Here is a 5,744-nt window from a genome sequence, read left to right on the forward strand (position 1 = left end):
GACCCCAGATCCACAGTTTTGCCACATGCGGCAGTGCAGAGCGCAAGGGGATAACCTAGACTGCTTCTGGCACTCAATAGAGGCTAGAGGCGTGGGGAACGCGCCTTGTTCATAAGACAATCGGCACTTAGAAAGTTTGGCGGTACAGTGCGACTGGAGACACATCCGGTGTTGCAAGATCTGCTCAGCAACTCAGGCATGTCTCGCTAATGAGGTAATTGGTGAGACTTCTGTTTCTGTGCTACTTTTCTTTGGGAAATAAACCTGCATAAAGTATGTACCATCTGGGTAGTGTTATTTGATCCTTAGCCATAGAAGATCACTGATCTCCTTCTTTTCCTTTTGATCTAAGTTGTGGCAGGTGAGTACAGCAGAGAGATGCAGCTAGGATCACCCTCCTGCTCACACTGAGCATTTCCTCTATCTTGAGAGGGCCTCCTGCCTGTCTCACCACCACTCTTGGCATGATCTGGGTTGAGGTCCAAAGAGTTCAGGGTCTGAAAAGGGAAATATTTCCCCCAGTTCTAGTTGAGTGGAATTGGGATCAGCCTGGCTCCTATTAACTCTGAGCCAATCTCAACAATTTGGCCATTGAGCACCAGTCTCACCCCCCCCCCACCACGGGGTAAGTTAAGTGGTTGGCCACCACAGCTGTCATGTTAACTTCCTGTCCCCCAGTGGTCAAGCTCAGCCATATTACAGAGCATGCTTGGGTATCTCCATGAATATATGTCACATAAGCACATTCATTTATTGGGATGTCTGCTGGATTCACAAATTGTTCATGGACAAAGGTCTGGCTAGAGCCAGTCTATGAGCCCTACAACATGGACATCCCCTGTCTTAACAGGGACCACATTTCCCTTTGATCTGGTCTCTCCTGCTATACCTGTGAGACATATGCATGGGCATATACACAGTCCTTCTCAGGGTAGTCCCAGTATTGATTGCCCTTCTCCGCACACTGGAAACAAGTCATCAGAGCATCCCTTCTTCCTCCTGGGCTGTAGGAATGCCCCAGATGGCTATCTTCTCCCCCTAGCTGGGGTCCCAGAGGAGAAAGAGGTGGTGCCCCACAAAAGGCCTCTTTAGAGACCCTGCCTCTTTCCTCCACAGTTCAGGCCTCCTTGGCCCTGGGACCTGCCAAGGGATCGAGACAGTTTAACTCCACCCCCATGAAGTCCTCTACTTTTAGGGTCTCTTCCTCCAAGCTGTTTACCTACTGGCAATACACTCACCTTACTGGGAGAATGATGCAGAACTGCTTTAGGGTCACCAGTTCCACTATGTCTGCAGTTGATTGTGAGTCAAGGTTTAGCCAGAAGGTGCACAAATCCTTTAATTTCTGGGCCATGGCTCAAGGCTGTGCATTCAGGTCCCAAGTCTCCCATTGAAACTTGCAGTGATAGGCCTTCTCTGTGAGACTCAACTGGTCTACTATGGCAGCTTTAAGGGTCTTATAATCTTGGGCTAAACCTGCTCCCAGAGAAGTGACCTGTACCTCCCCAATTAGCAGAGGGGCCACCCTCACAGTCTATGCATCCCTTGGCCACTGATAGGCCTCTTCCAGTCACTCAAAAGTCACAAGGAAGGCCTCCTGGTCATCTGCAGGTTCTATATTCATGAGTACTACACTCTCTATCCTCTGGGAACCAGGTGACTCACCAGTACTATACAGGCTCACCACCCTTCCATGCAAATGTGACAGGTGTTTTTTACCTCACCCCTCTCCCCTTATATGGTGCATGACCTCACAAGCCCCGCCCCTGACCCCAGTCACGTGATGCATGACATTACCAACCCCGCCCCCTTCTCCAATCATGTGGTGTGTGACATCACAAACCCGGCCCCAGTTACACTGTGTGTGACATCACAACTCCGCCCCCACCCCATCACATGGTGTGTAACATCAGCAACTCCCCCCCTGCCCTCCAGTCACATGGTGTGTGACACCACCACCACACAGTCCATGGTATCCGAAGGACAGGCCATGCAGTCCCCGCAAAGCCCACTCCCTCATGCTGCAAGACCCACCCTAGACCACATGGTACAGTTATGACCTATCAGGCCCCAGACTGCTCTAGCCCCCCAGGGCACAGGCATGGCCTATGGGGTGGCAGTGGGATGGTGTGACCCTTCTAACAACCTGCCCCACCACCCCTAACCAATTGGCAGGGGTTTCAGAGGCCTCAGACCTCCCCCAGAATGATGCCAAACCAACTGGAGTGAGTAGAGGGGTGGGGCTCTAGCTGTAAGACCACCAACTCTAGATACTTTCCCAAGCAACCCCTCTGTTTGTCTGAGACTGTGCTAAGGCAAGCAGGGGTGGATACGAATTCTTTCACAACGCCTGTAGGCGCCCTCACCACAACCCCAAGATGGCCACATAGAAAGCATTACCGTAGAAATAGTTTTTCTATGAGGAGGAGGGCAGGCCCCTAGCCCAAAGACTTTTTGAGATGCTTGACCCTGTTCAGGAAGACCCAATGAACAGGCAAATGAAGGAGGCCCTGGACCCCGAAACAGATGTTGAGAATTTGGAAGATTGTATCTTTTTGCCAGAGCCTGCATGCAAAGTAGAGGTCATCGCAGAGGAGAGGTCGGTAAGAGACTTGGAGCATAGTTGCGGTGGGTGGGGTGGGGCACTTAGATTTTGATGGTAGTGGTGTGGGTTCACTTCATAGCATGTGTGTGTTTGGAAGTAGCTAAGGACTGATTAAACAGCAGCTAACTAAGGCCTTTATTTGAACTCCTTTGCAGTTAGATGAAGCCTTTTTAATGACTCCAGAAAGCCTCCTCACCAGTACTCCGATATAGATGACACCAGAAAGAAGTGTATGATTCTGCAGAGAACAGAGACCGGTTGAGGCTGAAGAGTTCAGAAGACAATTAGGCATTGAATTATCAGAGAGCTTATCTAGTGGGAAAGCCCCATGCAATTTTACCACAGCAATGTAAAAGTTATTTAAAAATGGTGGGTTATTTGTGGTTGTGTTAATATAATCACACTAAGTTATAACAACTGTTTGTAACCATTTGTTTTCAAACAGAACCTCTTCTTCTAAAATAGAAAAGCAGAACAAACACATACAGTCATGTTTTTATCCAGTAGTAAAAGGTAATTTTTCTGAAATTAGCTTTTGAAACTTTGTGTGTTTCTTGTGGGAGGAGAAGTTGTGCGCATATGAATTAGCGTCCCCTGTGAATATAGAGGATGGGGTTAAGCAAATTTTAAATTTGTAGTGTGTGAGGAAAGTGAATTCTCAATGCTGAGATGTAAATTTTATATTTCCTAAGTGATCACACGCACCACTCCCGAAGAAGAGCAGGGGCCAGGGTGGAGACCTCTAAAAACACAATAAAAAAAACAGAAATGCTCAGCCTGCAGATCATAACACCCAAGGATCAGAAGATCATCAGGACAGAACAGAATGGCATGGTTCCTCAAAGGAAAACACGCCACCTACCTCTGAGAAAACCATATGTAAAAACACAAGGATTCACACCCCCAAAACAGGTGAACTGGGCCCCGTGAATAAGAAACCCAGGACTGGTTGCTCACACAATTTAGAGAAAGAGGAGAGTCTTTCTTGTTTTTTGACAGATCATGATTTTTGTGAAAAAAGAGGTGGGTTTGGGGTGGTGCCGGCAGGCGTATACATCTCAGAAAAAGTGAGCAGAGTGCTTTGAAAGATCATGAGTACTACCAGATCAAAAGGGTAAATTTTACTCAGGAGGTAGTCTGTGTAACTTGGACAGCAGTCATGGCCTGTATCATAAGAGGAGGAGTCATGGTAAACACGGGGGTAAGAATGGGTGGCTAACCAGCAAGTGGCTCGCAGGCCAAAAAGTAAGAGCCTGGTTAAAGAGGAGTGTGGGGAAGGCTGAACACCGGTTGAGAAAAAATAAGAGATCCCCTAATAATGCTTTAGAAGGCCCCTTGAATGCTTCCCCTTCTCCCAGGCTTGACCCTCCACCAAGACCCATGGAGCCAGAGAGAGGGGATGGAGAATATGATTCAGGAAGCACTTTGGAGGGCCCCTCAAATGTTCCCCAGCCTCCCAGGCCTGACCCACCACAAGACCTGAAGAGTCAGAGAGTTGGGATAGCAAATCTGATGTAGAAGGCACTTTAGAGGACCCCTCAAGCAACCCCTGGTCTCCTAAGTCAGCAGAGGTTGTTTTACCAGACGTACATATAGTGTGGGTGAGAAGGCAAGAGTGCTCTGTAGCCAGATTTGGGGGGACGAGGTACACTGAGGATTTCTGTTTTGTGTATCTGGAGCATGTGCCATTACACGTGGCATACGAAGCCGTAAGCAGAGGGGTAGAAGAAATGGTAGCAGAACTCTGCCAGAGATTCACGGACAATGACTATGCCCAGTCACATATTCAGGCAGATAGCATGGCAAACTGTTTATAGTCTCAATCTATTAATTTAAACCAGATGACCCCAGAGCTGTTTTTAGAGTGGTTCAGTAACCTGTTACAAAGCCAGAGAGAAATATTGCTCGATTCGACATTTTGGCTGATTGTGGTCATTGTGAGAGGTGTGGGCGGTGGGAGCCATACAGTTATAAGCTCTATCCCCTATTCCCAGATCATTGCTAAAAAGAGGAAGTATTTGATCGACTTGAATACCTATGATACTAACCTGTGCTTTGCAGGCAGTCTATTGGCTGTTACAAAACGTAGAGGGGCCAGAGATACAGAACTGCTAGATGGTGCCAAAGAACTGCACAGGAAATTAGGCATGTCTATATATCAGAAGGTTATGCTCCATCAAGAACCTTTGTTTGAAGACCTTGAACAGGTTAACATTCACATAGTGATGCATAAGGAAAAATATGGGTGGAGTTTATTTAAAACATAGGACATACTCAGATACCCCGACACCTGTTTTCTTCTGCTGCATGGTGAACATTATCACCTATTTTGGATGTGAAAAAAGTGTTTGGCATGAGAAATTATTGCGATCTTTGTCAGAAGTTGTACAGCCATAGCCATGCGTGCAGGTTCTGATGTCGTCTTTGCCTGAGCCCAAACCGTGCTGAAACCATGGGTAAGACACAGAGGTGCCCTAATTGTAAGCTGTTCCATTGTTCCAAAGAGTGCTTAGAAAGGCATGTGGCCCTGGCCTCTGAAAAGCAGATCGAATGTCTGACTAAAACTCTGTGCGATGAGTGTAAATCTTACGTGGACAAAAAGCACAAGTGCAAGGGGTGGCAGTGCAAACAGTGTTAAGGGAAAAGCACGGATGTAAACAAGCACTGGTGCTTTATGCACCAGATTAAAGAGCCTGAAGAAGGCAAGGAGTACATTTTTTATGAGTTTGAACATGTGCAGGAGACGGGAATGCATGTGCCCAAGTACATTTTTGCAATGGAGCTAAAGACGGGAAAAAAAACCTCAGAAAGTCACAGGCAAAAACCCCAAAAAGGCTTGTAAAGCTAAGCCCCAAAAGCCTGAAAGCACTTGGGAGTTTAAGGGTGAAGAGTGTCTATCTGATTTTATTAAAGTCTTTATGGATAAAAAGTTCAAGGACTACACCTTCATAGCTCACAATACCAAAGGCTATGATGGTTACTTCATTGTTAGCCAGTTATTGAAGGAAAAAATGGGCATGAAACTAATCACCCAGGACGGTAAACTCATGTGCATTGAAGTGACCAGTCTAGATATCCGTTTCAACTTTTGGCCAATGAAACTTAGCAGGCTTCCACAGGCGATGGGTTTTGAAGGGGT

The 5,744-nt window shown here is 46.9% G+C and overlaps 1 long non-coding RNA gene across 3 annotated transcripts; it reads left to right on the forward strand.

Annotated features, from left to right (window-relative positions):
* Positions 1–2,564: 2,564 nt before the first annotated feature.
* On the forward strand, positions 2,565–3,356 carry LOC109300672. 3 transcript variants are annotated; one of them, XR_002098299.1, is made up of 4 exons: positions 2,565–2,599; positions 2,789–2,954; positions 3,051–3,118; positions 3,298–3,356. It is a non-coding gene; the product is annotated as an uncharacterized LOC109300672 (long non-coding RNA). The 3 variants fall into 3 exon arrangements; XR_002098298.1 differs by having other exon boundaries at positions 2,570–2,599; positions 2,761–2,954; XR_002098297.1 differs by having other exon boundaries at positions 2,570–2,599; positions 2,909–2,954.
* The last annotated feature ends 2,388 nt before the right edge of the window (positions 3,357–5,744 follow it).

Source organism: Gavialis gangeticus, unplaced genomic scaffold (genome assembly GCF_001723915.1).
Source record: "Gavialis gangeticus isolate Ggan-Ray unplaced genomic scaffold, GavGan_comp1, whole genome shotgun sequence".
Taxonomy (NCBI): domain Eukaryota; kingdom Metazoa; phylum Chordata; order Crocodylia; family Gavialidae; genus Gavialis; species Gavialis gangeticus.